This window comes from Neofelis nebulosa, chromosome 14 (genome assembly GCF_028018385.1).
Source record: "Neofelis nebulosa isolate mNeoNeb1 chromosome 14, mNeoNeb1.pri, whole genome shotgun sequence".
NCBI lineage: Eukaryota > Metazoa > Chordata > Mammalia > Carnivora > Felidae > Neofelis > Neofelis nebulosa.
This window is the reverse complement of record NC_080795.1, coordinates 48448339-48467969: the sequence shown is the minus strand read 5'-3', so window position 1 is coordinate 48467969 and position 19631 is coordinate 48448339. Positions and strand designations below refer to the sequence as shown.

The following is a 19631-nucleotide window of genomic DNA, read 5'->3' as shown; positions in this document are numbered from 1 at the left end:
GTCTCAGTGGTTTAGTCCCCTGGGGGCTCAAAAATTGCTTTGTAGCCTTGAAATCACTTCCACAGCAATCTTGTTTGCCCATCCTTAATCCTGTTTTTAAGCAGTTTCCTCAAGCGATTAAAAAAGAACAAATGATGCAGGGCAAGTTGGAAAATACGTGCCACACTGAAAGCTGTCTTGAGGTGTATAGGTTGCCTTTTTATAATTATTTTTACTGTTCATTTCATAATAAGCAAAAATTTGAGAGTTGGACCATATTAATATACTAAAATACATTAAAAAATTTTTTTTTAACGTTTATTTATTTTTGAGACAGAGAGAGATAGAGCATGAACGGGGGAAGGGCAGAGCGAGAGAGGGAGACACAGAATCGGAAACAGGCTCCAGGCTCTGAGCTGTCAGCACAAAGCCCGACGCGGGGCTTGAACTCACGGACCGTGAGATCGTGACCTGAGCCGAAGTCGGACGCCCAACCGATCAAGCCACCCAGGCGCCCCCTAAAATACATTTTTATGTTTGTGAAATGAAAGTATAATCCCCATAAGCTAGTATCGATATAATGTCCTCAACGCAAATACATGTAGAACCGAAAAATAGAAACATTTAGGGGTCTATTTTTCTTGCTTGCTTTTATTTTTAATCTCTCAAATCTGAATTTTATTTTAGCTTTTCCCTTGTTTAAAATATTTTTTTATGAATCTGCAGATATTTAAACTTTATGTGATGAAGCTTAAGATGTATGTTTTTTCTGTAAACAGATTATTAGGGAAACAGCTTTCTTGTACTTCAGTTTTCCTATGGCTACAAACTTAAATCCAGGAGCTGGCTTCCCTGTTCTAAGAACCAGATAGTCTTTCTAGTTACTTTATCTTTGAACTTAAACTATTTCACTTTTTTTTTTTTTTTTTTTTTTTTTTGTAATCTCTACACCCCACATGGGACTCGAACTCACCACCCTGAGATTAAAAGTCACATGCTCTTCTGAGCCAGCCAGGTGCTTCTCAGACTATTTAACTTTTATACAGATGGCATAAATAGTTCAAAAAGCAGTATCTCTTCTTTAGCATTACATAACTGCAATTAACATGTAATTTATAGCTCTAGGTAAAAAAAGAAATCAATCCCTCCCTCAAATATTAAGAGTCAAGTGTCTAATGTTACAAGCTAAACTTAACACCATTTGACCCTATTATATATATTTTTTGCTGTTTATTGAATTATCTTTCCTTTTTCTACCGAAATGGAATTGGTGCTTTTTTTTTTTTTTCATGTGTCTCCAGAAGACTGAACCACATCTGGATCTGTCTCTTCCTCTTCAGCCTCATTTATAATTTTTTTTAACATTTATTTATTATTGAGAAACAGAGACAGAGCATGAGCAGGGGAGGGGCAGAGAGAGGGGGAGACACACAAACCGGAGCAGGCTCCAGGCTCTGAGAGGTCAGCACAGAGCCTGACGCGGGGCTTGAACTCACAAACCGTGAGATCATGACCTGAGCCAAAGTAGGATGCCCAACGGACTGAGCCACCCAGGTGCCCCTGGGATCAGTGCTTTTAAGGCAACTTGAAAAACAGCATGATCTTTTGAGGCGATCCTAAATTTTAAAATAATTCACCTTTTTAAAACCTTTCCTTCAAAGTTGAGGACATAACATAGGACTCATAAAGCAATACTTAGAAATACAGATCGAGATTTCATACAGAGATGTTTCATCACAGTGAGATGAAGAAATAAACACAGTTTTCATGTATTGCAGGGAAAAATTGTGAGCCACCCAGATGTTAGGAAAAGGTGATCTATTCCAATAGGCTAAAGTGTAGCTATTACAAATAATAGATTATGTATCATTTTTCCTTTTTATTTCATTATTGGCTCCTTTTTATTTATAAATTAACTCAGTACAAAGTGTACTGATTGAGAAGCTTCCAGCACAAACACTACAAAGGAAACCTGATTTAAAAAACATTTTTTTTAAGTTTATTTATTTTGAGAGAGAGAAAATGGAGTAGGGGCAGAGAGAGAGAGGAGAGAGAGAATCCAAAGCAGACTCCACACTGTCAGCACAGAGCCTGACGCAGGGCTCGAACTCATGAACTGTGAGATCATGTCCTGAGCCAAAATCAAGAGTCCGACACTCAACCGACTGAGCCATCCAGGTGCCCTGGAAAACCTAATTTTTCAGGACTTTACTCACAACCCAACAGTAAGAAAAAGCATAAAATTCAACATATAACCTGATCTCAGTCACATAGATTTATCGGTGGCAATATCCCATACTAATGTCGGCTGTCTCTGGCTTATGGAATTCTAGGGTATTTTTAATTTTCTCTCTTTCTTTCTTTTACTTTTTTGCATATTCCAGAATCTCTACAATAAACATGTAAACTTTTATAATCAAAATTAATAAAAGGCAAGATTTATTAAAAGAACAATATCTAGTAGAAATGAAAAGGACAGAAAATACAGAGGCCAAAGAAGTTTTTAGACTTTGGGGTGAAAGACCATGCCGACTAATGAATGTGTTTCGGGGTATTTCATACCAGCAGACCTCAGCCTGGGGATAGTCTCTGATGTCACTAGCAAGCTTTGTGCCACCAGGAAAGGTGCTCATGTGTCAGCCGGGCTGCTGCCATGTGGCTCTGCTCTGGGCAATCCATTTCATCTTCAGGGCCTTCCTTTCCTCTTCTGCAGGTTTAGGTCTGTGCAGTGTCCAAGTCCTAAGATTCCCTTTCCAAAACCATCTATTGAAAAACATTCCATTTTGGCGAAGAAGGTTGATTTCTACTGAACACACTTGCCCTTTTGCCAGGCACTGGGATGAATTGGCCATAGTCAGGCAAGGAACAATCCCAATCCCTACCTGAAAGGCGTTTGCCATCCGATGAGAGGGCAAGATATGAACAGACAGTGGGGATATGTTAAAAGAATGCATGGGTTGCTGAGAGCACGGAGATGGGAGTTTAGACCAGTCGACTCTGGGCTTAGAGACGTTCTGCCAGAAGAGATGACATCCGAGCTGAGTTGTAGAGAAAAAATAAGGTAGCCAGAACCGGGAAGGTATAAAGGTCTTTCTCCTCGCAGCGCACCGGGCAATGCTTAGGCAGTGAGAATGATCAATTTAAAATTTGAGGAATTCAAGACCCAACGACTTTCTAGTGGTTACTCAAGAAGGTCAGTGAGTAGTTAGCACCAAGTAGATCACGTCATCCATTGTGATGCCCCTCAACATCTGGGATGATAAAGACACTATTGTTTTTTTCTGGTAATTAATATACAGCGTTGTATTAGTTTCAGGTGTAGCAAATAATAATTCAACAATTGTCTACGTTACTCAGTGCTCACCATAATTAAGTGTATTCTTTTTTCATTTAAAACAATTTTCTTTTTTAATGTTTTATTTATTCTAGAGAGAGAGAGAGAGAGAGAGAGAGAGAGAGAGAGAGAGAGAGAGAGAGGCATGAACAGGGGAGAGGCAGAGCGAGAGAGGGAGACACAGAATCGGAAGCAGGCTCCAGGCTCTGAGCTGTCAGCACAGAGCCCGATGCGGGGCTCGAACCCACAAGCCGTGAGATCATAACCCGAGCCGAAGTTGGACGCTTTACCTAACTGAGCCACCCAGGCGCCCCTTAGGTGTATTCTTAATCCCCTTTATTTCAACCATCCCACCACCTGTCTTTGCTCTGGCAACCACCAGTTTGTTCTCTGCATTTAAGAGTCTGTATTTTTATCTCTTCTTTGTTCATTTGGTTTGTTTCTTAAATTTTACACATAAGTGAAGTCGCATGGTATTTATCTTTCTCTGACTTATTTCACTTAGCGTAATACCCTCTAGGCATCCATGTTGTTGCAAATGGCAAGATCTCATTTCGAGTAATATTACAGTGTGTGTGTGTGTATATATATATATTATATATATATATATAATATATATATTTACGTGTGCTTCCATATCTTGGCTATGGTAAATAATGCTGCAGTAAGCATAGGGGTACGTGTATCTTTTTGAGTTAGTGTGTTCATTTTCTTGGGTAGATACCCAGCAGAGGAATTACTGGATCATATGGTAATTCTATGTTTAATTTTTTTGAGGACACTCCATACTGTCTTCCACAGTGGCTGCACCAATTTGTGTTCCCACCAACAGCGTATGAGCCTACATCCTCCCCAATACTTGTTATCTCTTATCGTTTTGATTCTAACCATTCTGACAGGTGTGAGGTGGTAGCTCATTGGGGTTTTGATTTGCCTTTTCCTGATGATGAGTGATGTGGAGCATCTTTTCATGTGTCTGTTGGCCGCCTGGATGTCTTCTTTGGAAAAACAGTCTACTCAGTTCCTCTGTCCATTTTTAAATCCGATTGTTTGGCGCTGTCTTTGGTGTTGAGTTGTAGGAGTTCTTTATATATTTTGGATATTAGCCCCCTATTGGATGTTGTCATTCACAACTATCTTCTCCCATTCAGTAGGTTGCCTTGTTGTTTTGTTGATGGTTTCCTTTGCCGTGCAAAAGCTTTTTATTTTACTGAGCTTCAATCGTTTATTTTTGCTTTTGTTTCCCTTGCCTGAGGAGACGGATGTAGAAAAGTGTTTCTATGGCTGATGTCAAAGACATTACTTCAGGAGACGCCTGTTATTAACAGAAAAAATAAAATCTGATTTCAAGGGTAGTCCGTAACTTTTCCCACAGAGGCATTTAAGCATTTTTTTAAATGTTTATTCATTTTTAAGACAAAGAGACACAGAGTGTGAGTGGAGGAGGGGCAGAGAGAGAGGGAGACATAGTATCTGAAAGCAGGCTAAAGGCTGCCACCTGTCAGCCCCAAGCCCGAGGCAGGGGGAGCTCACAAACCGTGAGATCATGACCTGAGCCAAAGTCAGACACTTAACTGACTGAACCACCCAGACACTCATCCCACAGAGGCATTTTAAATTTTTTTTTTCTTAATGTTTTTATTTATTTTTGAGACAGAAAGAGACAGAGCATGAGCAGGGAAGGGGCAGAGAGAGAGGGAGGCACAGAATCAGAGCCAGGCTCCAGGCTCTGAGCCATCAGCACAGAGCCTGATGCGGGGCTCGAACTCACAGACTGTGAGATCATGACCTGAGCAAGTCGGACACTCAACCGACTGAGCCACCCAGGCGCCCCCACAGAGGCATTTTAAAATTGCTACCAAGAGACCACCTCCCTTGGAGTCTTTTCCTCTCTGACATCACCGCCCCCCCTTACCCTTGTCACCACCCCTGCTGCTGCCACCACTGCCGCCATCTGCAAGACAGCCTAACCTGCCTTTTGCGAAATTAGACCTCTCAGAGCACAACTTGCCTGAATTGGGCCAGGGAGCTGCTGTGAGCATGGTGCATGTCCTTGGACACATGCCTAAGGCCCTTGCCCTTTACCCCACTGATAAGATATAGAAAGAGCAGTAATAAAAGCTAGATATTATAACCAGGCCAAGGCACTCCCCACTGGGCCTGTGTCCTGCTTGGAGGGACGGGAGAAGAATTAGTTATGCAGCACCCGCAGCAGGGCCCTGGGCAGGTTGAAGGGTTTACCTTGGAGCGCTCCTGTGTGTGTTTCCTGTGAGTTTCCCTGCTCTCACTGCTCTAGCCCATTCCAAAATAGATACAAAGATTGTGCACAGCCTGAGACCTGAGTGTTGCCAGCTTGGGAGGGAGCTTCTCGGCTCTCCAAGCATGGTTCAGACTAGGGCTGTGGGAAAAGAGAGGAAACAGGGAGGGAAGGGAAGGGATGGAGTGGGTGATGCTCTTGAGACAGCGTAGGTAAGAAGGACCACTGCGTCCAGGCAAGTGGAAAGAAGGAGATGGTCTCAGAGATGAACTAACTGCCCTCCATTGTGGTTCCCTCAAGGATCCGTTGTGACTGGACAATTCTAATACTCAGGTTAATGCTAGCTGCTGCTACCCGTCAACTGAAGAATTTTCAGTGAACACGACGAAGGTTTATTTCTGGCTCCTGTGACTGTTCCTTGCTGGTCATTTCGAACAGGGGCAGCGTTGCCGGGACAGACACCCGTGTCTGCTGGCTGCAGGGAGCTTTGGCCACAGAGTGTAGGAGGCCTTTGGAAGGAAGGAACGAGGAGGACGAGACTGAAAAGCTGTCATCTAATCCTTCCAGAAAGCCCTGTATGGTATATACCATGCCTCCCCTCGGACTCTTAATTCTCCTGGGTGGAGTGAACACAGACATTGGTTGGTGTTCAAATCCCAGGTCTGTCATTTGCTGGCTGTGCCACTGTGGGCAATTTACTCAATCTCTCTGAACCTTGGCTCCCTCATTTGAGAAACAAGATGCTGACACCTCATGTGCTGGTTGTGGGGATGAAATGACATCTAGAACATTTACGTCAATCTGTGTTCTTCCTCTCAGCAGGGCCCCTTGACTGGTTCTTGAATGGCTTTTGCTGCTTCAAGGAATCCAGAGAAATGGGGTTAGTGTGACTGCCATCTGGAAAAAAAATAAAGCAGAATTTCCTGCCTCTCTCCTCACCCCCAAATAAAGCCAGGATTTCTTTCATTATCTGGGAGTGAGATGCCTTTCTGAGCAGGATTCAAAATACAGAAACTGTGAAGGAAAGAAATGGTCAGTATGACTACATAAAGATAAGAAAAAATATCTTCCAGGGGAATAAAATAGACATAGTGAAAGAGAGGTGGCAAATTGTGCAAACATTTGTGACCATATCCTGAAGAACTAATTTCCTTAATAAATAAATAGTTCCTGGGGCGCCCGGGTGGCTGGGTCGGTTAAGCGTCCGACTTCAGCTCAGGTCATGATCTCATGGTCCGTGAGTTCGAGCCCCGCGTCGGGCTCTGTGCTGACAGCTCGGAGCCTGGAGCCTGTTTCCGATTCTGTGTCTCCCTCTCTCTCTGCCCCTCCCCTGTTCATGCTCTGTCTCTCTCTGTCTCAAAAATAAATAAACGTTAAGAAAAAAAAAATTAAAAATAAATAAATAAATAAATAAATAGTTCCTATAAATCCATAAGAAAAAAGCTAACAACCAAATGGAAATGGTAAAAGGCTACAAACAGTTCCCAGAGAAGAAATGCAAATGGCTTTTAAAAGTTGAAAAGGTGCCCAACCTCAATTTTAATAATAAAAATGTAAAGTAAAACTACAATGAGATGCCAACTTAAAACCTTTCAGGGGTGCCTGGGTAGCTCCGTTAAGCATCTGACTCCTGATTTCAGCTCAGGTCATGGTCTGACGATTTGTGAGTTTGAGCCCCACGTCAGGCTCTGCGCTGACAGCATGGAGCCTGCTTGGGATTCTCTCCCTCTCCCTCTCTCTCTGCCCCTCCTGCATGCGCTTTCTCTCTCTCACAAAATAAATAAACTTAAAACGCACACACGCATGCATGCACACACACAAAGCCTTTCAGATTGGCAAAGATCAAAAAAATTTAGTGAAGGCATAAGGAAAGGGACCTTTACGTATATCGCTGATAGAAGTGGAACCTGATTCCCTCTTTTATGGAGACTAAGTTGGTGATTCTGTCAACATTTAAATTTCATATTCGCTTTGATTTAGCAGTTCTACTTTATGAATTTCATTTTGTAGATACCCAGACACAAACTACTTAAAGATCGGAAGCCACCTAAATATCCATAAATAGAAAAGTTGTTAATTAGAGTGTGATAATGGCATATAAGTGAGTACAGAGTTAACCCTGTATGTGATAATATGCAGATTTTTCCCAAAGTGGAAAAAGATGCGAACGGTGTGTATTTGCAGCGTGCCCTCATTCACGTTTTTAAAGAGTAAGTAGTATTATCCTCATTCATTCTACAGGTGAAGAAAGTGAGGCTCAGAGGAGTTAGGTAGCTTGCCCACAGTTATCACATAGTCTGTAGTCAGACAACAGAGTCTGGGCCAGGCCCAGGGCTATCTGATCTCTCTGGTAGTGAAATCCAGGTTTTTCACACCATGCTTTAGGGCCCCTAACCTAGTAACCAAGGGACTTTCCTACCCTGTTTTCTACTTCTCCCCTTCATATAGTTCCACAAACAAAACCGCACTTTTGTGCATTTCTCCACGCACGTCTCTACTTTCCCACGCATCTCTGTGTCCGTGTTCATGCTGCTTAGAGTCCTGGATGAGCCAGATCAAATGCTCCCTCCTCCGGGAAGCCTTCATTGATTCTCCCAGACAAAATTCATCTTTGCCACTTCTAAAGCCTTGAGCACTTTCTCCCTTTGGGCAATCTTGGAGGGTAGGTTCTGGGGAGAATACAAGAAAGGAAGGGAGGAAAGAACAAATAGTTGTCGTGTCTGGTATGTTGCATAGTTATGATTGGGCCATAACGTCACTGAGGGTAGGATCTGGGTCTGATTGACCTGGGCATCCCTCCAAGGGCCTAGCACTCTCCATTCCTTCAGTGCAAATAATTTTTGAGATTCCGCTACATGTCAGGTGCTGTGTTTGGTGCTGGGGAAACCAAAATGAATGGGATGAACAGGGCAGAGTGGCAGCGGTCCAGCTGCCTGACTCGTGGGGAAGGCACTAAATCATATTTGGACATTATCATAAAAGTGGGGGGGAAGAGGTTTGTTGGCTGGATGGATTGCATGCGTCTGATTGCGTCTGTCTGATGCCTGCCTTCACTGCCGAGCTTGCACGGTCCATCGTGAATCCAGTCCTGTGACTGCCCTTTTCGTGCACACGACTGCGGTTACAAAGTTCTCCCTCTCCCACTGTCTAGAACTACACTGTCCCATACTGTGGCCTCTTCCTTCCTCTCACAGCACACAACCACAAGGCCCGAGTGGCTTCCACGCCGGCTCCCCTTGCAGGGCTGGGCCCTCCTGCCATCCCCAGGGCAGGGACCTTCTGGGTGCTGCCCTGAGTCAGGAGAGCTCCTGCGGCTGCCGGTGGCCAGGCCTGTTTTCCTGCCTGGGAGCGGGGAGTGGGACAGAAGAGCCTGGCCTCCCTGGGGCAGGAATCTTCCTCTGTCCCTCCCCTGCACAGCCTGGAGACCTTCTCAGGCTCTCCTCCCAGTGGACACGTGCCCCGCACCCCTGTTGACCCAGCTCCTCTGCGGTTTCAACCTGACAAGGAGACCAGAGCCAGCCACTAGAGGGGAGTGAAAACCCTCTTTTTAATCCTGAATAAAGTGGGTGAGAAGGACAGCTCCCAGGGTGCTCCCCAGCCCCGCAGAAGCGAAAAGAAAACAGACAACATTTAAGAAAGAAATGAAGGCAAACAATATTTTCACATTTTCCATGAATTTCCAGGTAGATATGAATTGAAAGAAATCCCTCAGGAAGCCAAATAAGAAACCTCCCAAAGCAAGATGTTTCGTGTCCACTCATTACTGTGGGATCTGCATTCACAAATTCCTCTAAGAACGCATCTGCAAAGCCCTGACCATCTAACAGCATTGCAGTAGCACACGTTTTTTTGGGTTTTTTTCCTCCAGGAGGTATTTTACAAGAGAAAGACCAATATGTACATTTCTCTCACTCGGTTGTAATTCTGTCTCTTTTATTCTATTTGTCACGCGGCTTAAGAACTAAATTTAGAAATGAGATGAAAATTCAATACCTGCCTCAGCTTAGTTCTTGACAATTAGCTGTGTTCTCTCTTTTCTACCTTCCACAGGGAAAGCAGAGTCACTTTGCAATCAGGCCACAGTTTAGTTTCCACAGACTGATGCCACCTAGTGGCGACACCAAAGCCTGGACAAGGCTATCACCTTTCCACCTTTCACCTTTCACCTTTCATGCAGCAAGGTGGGGTTTAATTCTCAATAAAACTCAAAAATTCCCCAAACAGCGTTTCTGTCTTTCAGGTTATAATATGCATTACCATGTATTATTATTATTTTTATCTCCAATGTGTTTGCATATCTTTAGAAAGAAGTAAGTTCCCTTCCTTACGAGGCTGTTCCATTTTTTTCTCAACAGAGAAAACAAAACAGAAAAATTCTTATTGTGTAAATCCGAAGAGCTAGATTGCACCTTGTCACTTTCAAAACAGCCCTGAAAGGTACATGTTACTCCCCCTATTTTGTGGCTGAAGAGATGGGAAGTGTCCTTGGAAGTGTCTCAGTCAATGTCACATAACCATCCCCCCCCATGAAGTCCCGATTTGGAACCGATTGCCTTGTTCTCCCCTCTGATGAATTCCCGGAGGACAGAAAATGTGTTGGGTCGTAGTCTCTGAAACCCTCTGGTGCCTGGCCCCGCGGCTGGCACATCCTAGCCCCTCAGGGCACATGCAGTAAGAACAGGGTATGGAATATGTGGAATAAGGGAGTAATAAAAATAATCAACAGGTCCAAAATGGAGTCCCTTGTGCTAACGCCATGTCGCCACACTGGGACTTTATACCCAACCTAATTGCAGTTTCAACCCTTCCCAGGAATGTAATCTTAACTGGTCAGTCTGGAATTTCCTGGTTGGCATGGGTAAGGGAATTCCCCTAATTAGACAGGCCTTTTCGTCCCCCAAAGGGAGGTGATATTGCCCGAAATAATTCTTTCTTTCTTTTTTTTTTTTAAAATGACTTCCTTGTCTTGCCTTTAAAAACATTTTCCTTTTTGTAGCCCTTTGGAGCTTCTTTCTATTTGCTAGGTGGGATGCTGCTCGATTCATGAATGATTCAGTAAAGCCAATCATTATCTTTAACATTTACTCAGTTGAGTTTTCATTGTTTAATAGGAGAGAGATCCAGAAATCACCAGACCCCTGGGACCTGAGGGATAGATTGTACTTTAGGGAGCTTGCAGGGGTTGGGGGGGTGGAATGCATAGTCTGCTGGCCTCTCATTCTTGCCCTTTCCTGGCTGATTCATTTTTCAATCCTCAGCTCCAGCCCAGGCCACAGAGAATGGAGGCCACGAGGTGATGACTGCATGGGGGCAGGGAGGCAGAGAGAAATCCAGGGACATGCCTGGACGTGTCTGGGCACATCTCAGCCAACGCCAGCCCTGCTGTACCTGGAGCCATGGGGGTTTCTTTCTTCTCCTTTTTTAATGTTTAATTATTGAGAGAGAGAGAGAGAGAGAGAGAGTGAGAGAGTGGCAGAGAGAGAGGGAGAAAGAGAGAATCCCAAGCAGGCTCTGTGCTGTCAGCAACAGAGCCTGATGTGGGGCTCTGTCTCACAAACTGTGAGACAATGACCTGAGCCACAATCATGAGTCACTCAACTGACTGAGTCACCCAGGCATCCGCCATTGGGGGTTTCTTCTTATCTTCAGCCAAGACTAAGGTGGTTTATTGAGGACCTACTTTGTGCCTCTGATTCTTATTTAGTGCTCTCAAAGCATAGCAGGGCCATATCCTTGCTACCATAAGAAAAAGAAGCCTCAGAGAAACTAGTTACTTGTCCAAGGGAAAAAAAAAAAAACCAAAAAACCTTCTTTACCCTCCTATGTATACATATTTCCCAATTTAAATGTGCTTTTAAAAAGTGAATGTATGGCAAGGACGTGGAGAAAATGTGGATGTTCTGAGGAGAAATTTTACTGTGAACTGTGGCTGAAGGGGGCAGGGGTGGACAAAGGGTTTATGTTGCTTTGTTAAAGAAGATGTGTATGTTGGTGTGTGGCTGGGGAGGATCTAACAGGCAGAAAGGAACTGATGATATCAGAGAAGGAGGGAAGGTTTGGGGCTGCAACCTTGGGAGTCAGAGAGAGGGGACAGGACCAAGGTCCCTGGGAAGGTCTGATGGCAGGGGCCACTGCATCCGCTTTGCTCCCAGCTTATGGCACCAGCTAGACTCAGTGTAGGGAGGAAACCATTTATTCTTTCCCCATCTCTAGGGGTGTTATACCCACAGCGGGTACCTTCTCCAGCCTTCTGCTGGTAAGCAGCACAGGCATCACCCGCCAGACAGGGAGAACTTAGGCTCACCTCACCTGTTGAATCAGAATCTACATTCATAAGAGGCCCAGGTGATGTGATCAGCAGTCCAGGTTAAGGAGTTCTGGCTTACATCTCCCCCAGCCCCCCAACCTCCAGCAGCATCCCTCTTTGCTGGGTCATCTTGCCCCTCCAGACAGATCCTTCACCAGTGTCCCTTTTCAGGCCTCCAAGTGTAGCCCCCTTCCACCCATCTACACCTGGCCCCTGGAAACATGTGTAGGCGAGGCGGGGGAAAAACCTTTTTCCTCTGCCCATCTTAGGATCTTTGGCTAGGGCCCCACAAATTAGACTGACAAAAGATAGAATAATAAGAGAAAACAAACAGAAGTGTATTAACATGTACATTTGCATGGGGAGCATTCAGCCACGAGTAACTCAGAGGGGTGGTTAGAACTTGGGCTTATATAGCGTGACAAAAGAACAAGAAAGTTGTAGAGAAGTGATAAGACAAAGGAAAAAAACCTTTGAGCTCCTCAGGCTGGCAGATTGTGGGAAAGCAAATATACGGGGAAACGAATGGATAAGGGCTACTTTTAGCAAGGTTTTGGTGCTTGTAAGAGTCTAGAATTAACTCCAGTGATAAACTTCTGTCCTTCCTGGTAGAGAGGGTGGGGGTATACCTTTATAAACGTCCTGCTTTTAGGCAAATAGGGGGAAGGCAGAGAGACCTTTTCTTGTATCTGCTTTTTCTCGGTTGCCTTTAGCTCAAAATAATCCTTATATCAAAGTAGAAATGTTGGGGGTGTCCTTTTCTGCTACTCTTCACCTGCTCGCCTCTTTCCCTCTCAGATCTGAAGCCGGATAGAGGCACCCTCAGGCAGAAGGGTGTTCCCAAGGTGGGGTCAGGTACCAGCCACTCTTCCCCCTGAATCCAGGGGACACATGTCACACTCTTCAGTTCTCTCAAAGCTTCAGTAGAGAAGGAAAAAGTTTTCCTTGACTCTCTTAGGTGGTACCAGCTAGTTCTAGCAATTAAACTGACAAAGATATTAACAGGAGAAAAGCATACAGATTTATTTGCTGTAAGTTTTACATGACATGGGAGCCTTCATAAGGAAATGAAGATCTGTGTATTTTTGTGCTGTGTCTGACGAGGAGTGGTATAGATGACATTGTGTTGGGAATATGATAGATTGAGGAGTATGGAATAAGCAGAGTGAGCTGAGTTTATTGGGGTTCTTCTTGGCATTGAAGGGGAGCAGATTTTGCCACCCCAAGGAATGCTTCTTTAGCATAGTGATTATTTTAAGCCGGTTCTTTTTAAGAAGCTGCAGACACAGAAGAAGCTTTGAAAATGGAGAAGTTCCCCTTTTGTAAAAGACATTTACAAAAAAAAAAAAAAAGACATTTACATTTACAAAGGAAAGCTCCATTAGCAAGGGGTGTCTCCCCATCTGTAACCTGAAGAGGAGGATGAACAAATCTTTAGAAACTCTTATGATGAAGGAGGCAGTAATTTAAATCTGCATAATAACCTTATCCTTATTTATTGTGCTTCCTTATTTATTGCAATTCCTGGTAATCTCCCATAACTGACTCCCCACCCCAACACCTGCTTTGTCCTTAGCTTGAGATGGTACTTAAAGTGATGGCTTCAGCCATTTTGGAGAGTTATACCTCCTTTTCCTGGATCTGTCCCGTATATACCGGAGGTATATCAGTTATTAAACTTTTGTTTGTTTTCTTCATGTTACTCTGTCTTATGTCAATTTAATTATTAGACCAGCCAAAGAATTTAGAAGGGAAGAAAGGAAAACTTTTCTGCTCCTACAGTGTCCTGTTGTCTTCCGATATTAGGATGTTCCTTTCCTCCAGGTATAGGGAGGCCACCTCTCACAGGAGGGTTTTATGACCCATTCAGAGAAGGGCAGGGAAAGGTCAAAGTGAACATCCTGCTTCTGTTGTTTTCTCAAACTCCTCCAGTTTAAAATATTCAATATGCTGTTTAAAAAAATTTTTTTAACATTTATTTATTTATTTATTTATTTATTTATTTATTTAAGAGAGACAGAGAGACAGAACACAAGCGGGGGAGGGGCAGAGAGAGAAGAAGACACTGAATCCGAAGCAGGCTCCAGGCTCCAAACTGTCAGCACAGGGCCCGACGTGGGGCTCGAACTCATGAACCTTGAGATCATGACCCGAGCCGAAGTCCTACCCTGAACCGACTGAGCCACCCAGGTGCCCCATATTCAATATGCTGTTGTAAAAAGTTAACCTTAAGAATAAAAATGCCAGTTATTTTACCAGCAAAAATGAGTTTAGTCGGGAATAGCAGAGAGCTGCAATCCAGGACAAGCAAACTAAGGCAAAACCACGGGCAAGTGCAGGGAACAAAGGAGATGAAGGCTCTGTGATGGAGGAAAGGAGAAATTGGCAAGGCTGGTGTAAACAAAAAGTCCACCGGAGTAAAATGGGAGTTTGATGTACGGTGGCTTTTTGTTGTGACAGTGTCTCATTGGCTGGGCTATTGCTGGGGAGGAGGAAAGCCTTCCTTCCTCTTGCGGGAGAGTAAAGTGGTGTCCAGATGGTCATGGCCTTCTGTAGGGTCTGTGATGAACAGTGAGGAGTGATGGGGTGTGAGAGCTCCCCCTGCTGGCTGCCCTACTCCATTGTAAATGAGGTTTCCTTTTATTAATTTTCACACACACACACACACACACACACACAAATTCAACTGGGTAAATGGAAAGATCTAATTGGCTGTATTCTACAGTTTATGAATTGGGGAGCATCCCCATCTAGCAAACAGAAAGGAGCTCTGAAGAGCTGTACCAGATGGAAGGGTTTTTTTTAAGGCAGAGGTGAGGTGGGGCAAAGACCTCCGTGTAAACAACAACAAAAGGATTCTTTTGGGCCAGGTCACCTCCCTTCAGCAGACCAAAGGGTCTTATTAGGTAGATGACCTCACTGGTGCTGACCAGGAAATTCCAGACTGACTGGTTAAGATTACATTCCAGGGAAAGGTTGAAACTGTAACTAGGTTAGGAATTAAGCTGTGCTTTGGTGGCATGGGCCTAGCACAAGCGACTCCATTTTGGACCTGTGGTTTTCTTTTTAACAATGCCAAGGTGCTGCTGTATTTTGGGGTAGCATGTCCTGACGTCTGTCACATCCCACACCAGTTGAGGTGAGGTGGATATGTTCCTTTGCTTCCAGCGATGGGGGTTGGGGAGGATGGTAACAGCTCAGCACACTGACATACATCTCTCTTTAAGGAAAGCCTCACTAGTGCCTGCTTCCATGCCCAGTGAAACCCCCCAGTCTTCTTGGAGATGCTTGGAGGGGGGTCATGGGCAGAGACAGTTTCACAGTCTTAGAAAGTCTCACCTAGGCATTTGTATTTGTTATCTATTGCTGTGTTCCTGATTACCCCAAATTTTAGCATTTAAAACAACAAATACTTATTATCTCACAGTTTCTGTGTGTTAAGGATTGAGCTGCGTGGCTCCAGCATTCATAGGTTGAAACTCTAACCCCTAGTGCTTTAGAACGTGATTAGATCTGGAGGTAGTGCCTTTAAAGAGGTAGTTAAGATTAAATGAGGTCATAAGGTAGGCCATGATCCAATATGACTAGTGTCCTTGTAAGAAGTGGGATAGGTACCAGGGGTTGTTGCCTACAGAGGAAAGGCCCTGTGAGGACACAGAGAGAAGGTGGCCATCTGCAAGCCAAGGAGGGAGGCCTCAGGAGAAACCGAACCTGCCAACGCTTTGACTTTGACTTCCAGCCTCCAGAGCTGTGAGAAAATAAATGTCTGTTGTTTGAGCCACCCAGTCTGTGGGACTTTGTCATGGCAGCCTCAGCAAACTGATACACTGTGAGTCAGCAAAGCACAGCTCAGCTGGGGGCCTTAGGCTTAGGCTCTCTCCCAAGGCTGCAATCAAGATGTCCGTTTCAGGCTGCGGTCATTTCAAGGCTTGACTGGGAGCATCCACTTTCAAGCTCATTTTCATGGCTGCTGGCAGACCTCCGGTCCTCACTGACTTGGCCAGAGATGTGAGTTCTTTGCCAGGTGGGCCTCTTCATAGGGCAGTTCAGAACACGGCAGCTGGATTAACTCCGAATGAGCAAGGGAGCCCAACAGAAGCCATAGTCTTTTAATAACTAATCACATAAGGACATGTGCCACTTTTACAGTATTCTATTTATTAGGAGTGAATCGCCAGGCCTAGGTCACCCTCGAGAGGAGGCAACGAGGCAAATGCACGAATACTAGGAGATGAGGACCATGGGGAGCTATCTTAGGGGCTGCTTTCCATTTTCAACTGGCACTCTACTCCGGGATTGAGGGGTACTTAGCACCTATGGCACTGTTTTCTGTCTTTGTCTTCAGTCAAGATGTAGACAACAAAGAAAGGACCATGTGATAGCCTGTTCCACCAGTGTCAAGAGAGAAGCGTGGGTACATACATTTCCTGGTGGATTTGGTAGTAGGAAGATAAGGAAATGTCTGAATGGTTCTGTTTTTCAGAGAAGTATGAAGTATGGTCATTAGCTAGAACAGAGGCTATGGAAGGTAGACAAACTTGGCTATTGGTACAGCAAAGACTCATGCTCCCTCACATTCCCCTTCCATGTTATAGAGTAGACAAGCTAGGAACTACACGTCCCAGACTCCCCCACGTCCAGATGGGGCCATGTGACTAGTTGCCAATTGACTATAAGTTTGTGGCATTTTCTGGCTAAGGAAGTTACCCATTTCCCCGCTTTCTCTCTCATATGCACAAGCTGTTGGGTGGGTATGGAGATCTTTAAGGCTGTAGGAGAAAGGAGCCACAAGATGAAAGGCACCTAGGTTTCTGAAAGCCATCTTTCAACCAAAGAAAACCTGTCTCAGACTTGTCCGCAGGACACCGGACAAGGGTGACCCACTCAGATGTCTCCATAGCCAGAAATGGGCCAAGGAAGAGCAGAGCTGCGGGCCAAAGGACTTCTTGACCCTGTATGCCCCAGGACCCGAGCACAACCGTAAGAGAAGAGTGCCCCCCAAAACGACTGAAAACGACTTCCTAGAACCCACATGAAAAATTATATGAAATTGCAGTGACTTGTGCTCCATCAATACGGGTATGCCAGAAACATCACACGTTTTTACTTTGTTAAATTAAATTTAGTTTCTAAGCCTCCACCCTGCCAAAGTGGTGGAAGGTCAGTTGCAGGCATTATTGGTGCTCCAACCCTCTCCCCAATGTCGCATAGCATGCGGGAGGCCAGCATGGTGTCCCCAAACAAGGCAAGGCCTATGGTCTTTGATTCAGCACTGATATTCGTAAAGGGAGTACCCAAAGTCCTCAGTAGCCCTGCTGTGTTCTCTGGGCACAGTTCTAAGAATAGGACCAGGTCCATTAACTCCCTAGGAAGGCACCAACCTCGGGACTCTTGCCGCATCTTCAAGTTTCCTGTCATTATTACACGTCTTTGTCCTCTGCTTTCCCCGGTCCTTGATCTTGTCATTACAAAAAAGAAGCTGAGTGAAAGTTTCAGGCAAGTCCTAGAAAACATTTAAATAGAGGTGCCGCCACTCCCTGAATGATGTCATGGCCGTAGTCCAAGCATAGACATTAGGCCAGTTCACAAACATTTGTGGACAAAACCGAGTTTGCCAGTGGTGGCTACCAGAATGCATCACTCATATGCAACTGCCGGTAGTGCAACTGACCAAAGGCCTCAGCCGCGGCTCCAAAATCTTTCACGTTTCACGCCAAGGCCACGCCTCCCCACCATGCTTCCCATTGCTAAGGGGCGTGCCCATTGCTAGAGGGCGTGGCCTCCTCTGCCTTGTGACTGCTTGGGAACTCCCTGACAGCCATATCAGTCCTTCTTTAGATTGCAAGGCAATGTAAGTCAATTCTCCCCCAGAGTTCCTTCCCCCTTTCCGTTGCTCAGTGCCAGACCCACATTATGGTTCGAAGCCAGGCTCCCCCACTCTCTTCTGGCTCCCTCCAAGTTCGCTCTCTCTGATGCCTCCCCTAATAAATTTCTCCTATCTTTTATCATCTCACATCTGCTCCTGGGAGGACCCAGACGAACCTGTTCTCCCCATTCGGTACGCTCACTTTCCTTTTTATAAGTATATCATGTATTTAGATAGCAAATATTAGTTAAATGTACTTCCTCATTTGAACTTTGAAATGCAACACATAAGGACAAATGTTTTAAGTATAACTGTTAAGACTTCTTCCGACCTTCCAGAGTTAAGTCGTTTCAACTGCACTTGAACATTGATTTTTGCTGAATTTGGCAACTGCTACTATTCATTCTGAGCTTTAAAATCTCAAGTGGTTGTTGAGTTCCCTCATGACCTTTAACTCTCCCTAGAAACTCTGAACTACTTAAAAACAAAAGTCGATGGCATTGAAAATACATAAAAGCAATGCAACATCATTCAGAGTAGTGTCGAAGAGACAGGAAGGAGGTTTCTTATAATGCCACCCATCCAAACACAATAGCTGCCATTTTAGGGGTCCGTGTCTCCCCTACTACCCTCCCTTCTCTCCAGAGCCTCCTCCTGTCTAGACGGTTGTTCACCGAACTGCCTGTGTTCAGCATGAACCTCAGGTTCTTAGACCTGGAGGCACATCAGAATCATCTCTGGAGCTTTTAAAAATTGGGGCGCCTGGGTGGCGCAGTCGGTTAAACGTCCGACTTCAGCCAGGTCACGATCTCACGGTCCGTGAGTTCGAGCCCCGCGTCAGGCTCTGGGCTGATGGCTCAGAGCCTGGAGCCTGTTTCAGATTCTGTGTCTCCCTCTCTCTCTGTCCCTCCCCCGTTCGTGCTCTGTCTCTCTCTGTCCCAAAAATAAATAAACGTTGAAAAAAAAAAATTAAAAAAAAAAAAAAAAAAAAAAATGGCCCGAGCCCAGGCCTGAGCTGGATCTCATTAACCTGAATCTATTCTTCTTCCATTTGGGGGTCCGGGTGCAAAATTGAATTGGTCAGACTTTACCATATATAGCATTTTACCAGCACTGAGTTATTCAAAGAGTCCTGCTTTTTGTTTTCTTTGACCTCTTGGTCCCTGATCCCTCCTCTCACCCGAGGTACCCCATGGACTTTATATACGTTCAGTGTTTGTACGCATCTGTGTTTGTAAATGGATCATGTTCTGAGTCTTTGTGTTTTTAACGTACATTCATAAATTGTATGCTTTCTTACCTTTTGCCCTCAATACTATGTTTTGAGGTTCTGTGCTGATGGACGTATGAATGTCTATTCATGGCTTCTCATTTCTTCACGGTATCCCTCGCACTTGACTGTCCGTCGCCTAGGGATGGACGCCTGTGTTGCCTTCAGCTGGCCTCTGGCCCCGGCAGTTCTGCAGCGAGCGTCCTCACGCACGTCCCCTCGTGAGCCTGGGTGAGAACTCCCCTTGGGAGGAGTGTTCTAAGCATCTGTGACTGATTCTGATCTCATGCACAGCCAGGGGTGAGGACCACTGCCATTCCTCAACAAACTTTGTGATCTTTGAAGGCCTTCTTCACACATCTCTTCTATGGGACTGACTCCTCCCTAGCTGAAATCTGAGATACTTTGGCTACTTCGTTTTTACCCCATAAAAATCTTCCTTTAGGAACTCAGAACACTAGGGGCGCCTGGGTGGCGCAGTCGGTTAAGCGTCCGACTTCAGCCAGGTCACGATCTCGCGGTCCGTGAGTTCGAGCCCCGCGTCAGGCTCTGGGCTGATGGCTCGGAGCCTGGAGCCTGTTTCCGATTCTGTGTCTCCCTCTCTCTCTGCCCCTCCCC

At 45.0% G+C, this 19631-nt stretch overlaps 1 long non-coding RNA gene across 1 annotated transcript; it reads right to left on the bottom strand.

Moving 5' to 3' along the window:
* Positions 1 to 5023: 5023 nt before the first annotated feature.
* Positions 5024 to 17558, bottom strand: LOC131494393 (uncharacterized). Its single transcript, XR_009253373.1, has 4 exons — positions 17259 to 17558; positions 7990 to 8239; positions 6366 to 6423; positions 5024 to 6079 (listed from the first exon to the last, which is right to left on the bottom strand). It is a non-coding gene; the product is annotated as an uncharacterized LOC131494393 (long non-coding RNA).
* Positions 17559 to 19631: the final 2073 nt, after the last annotated feature.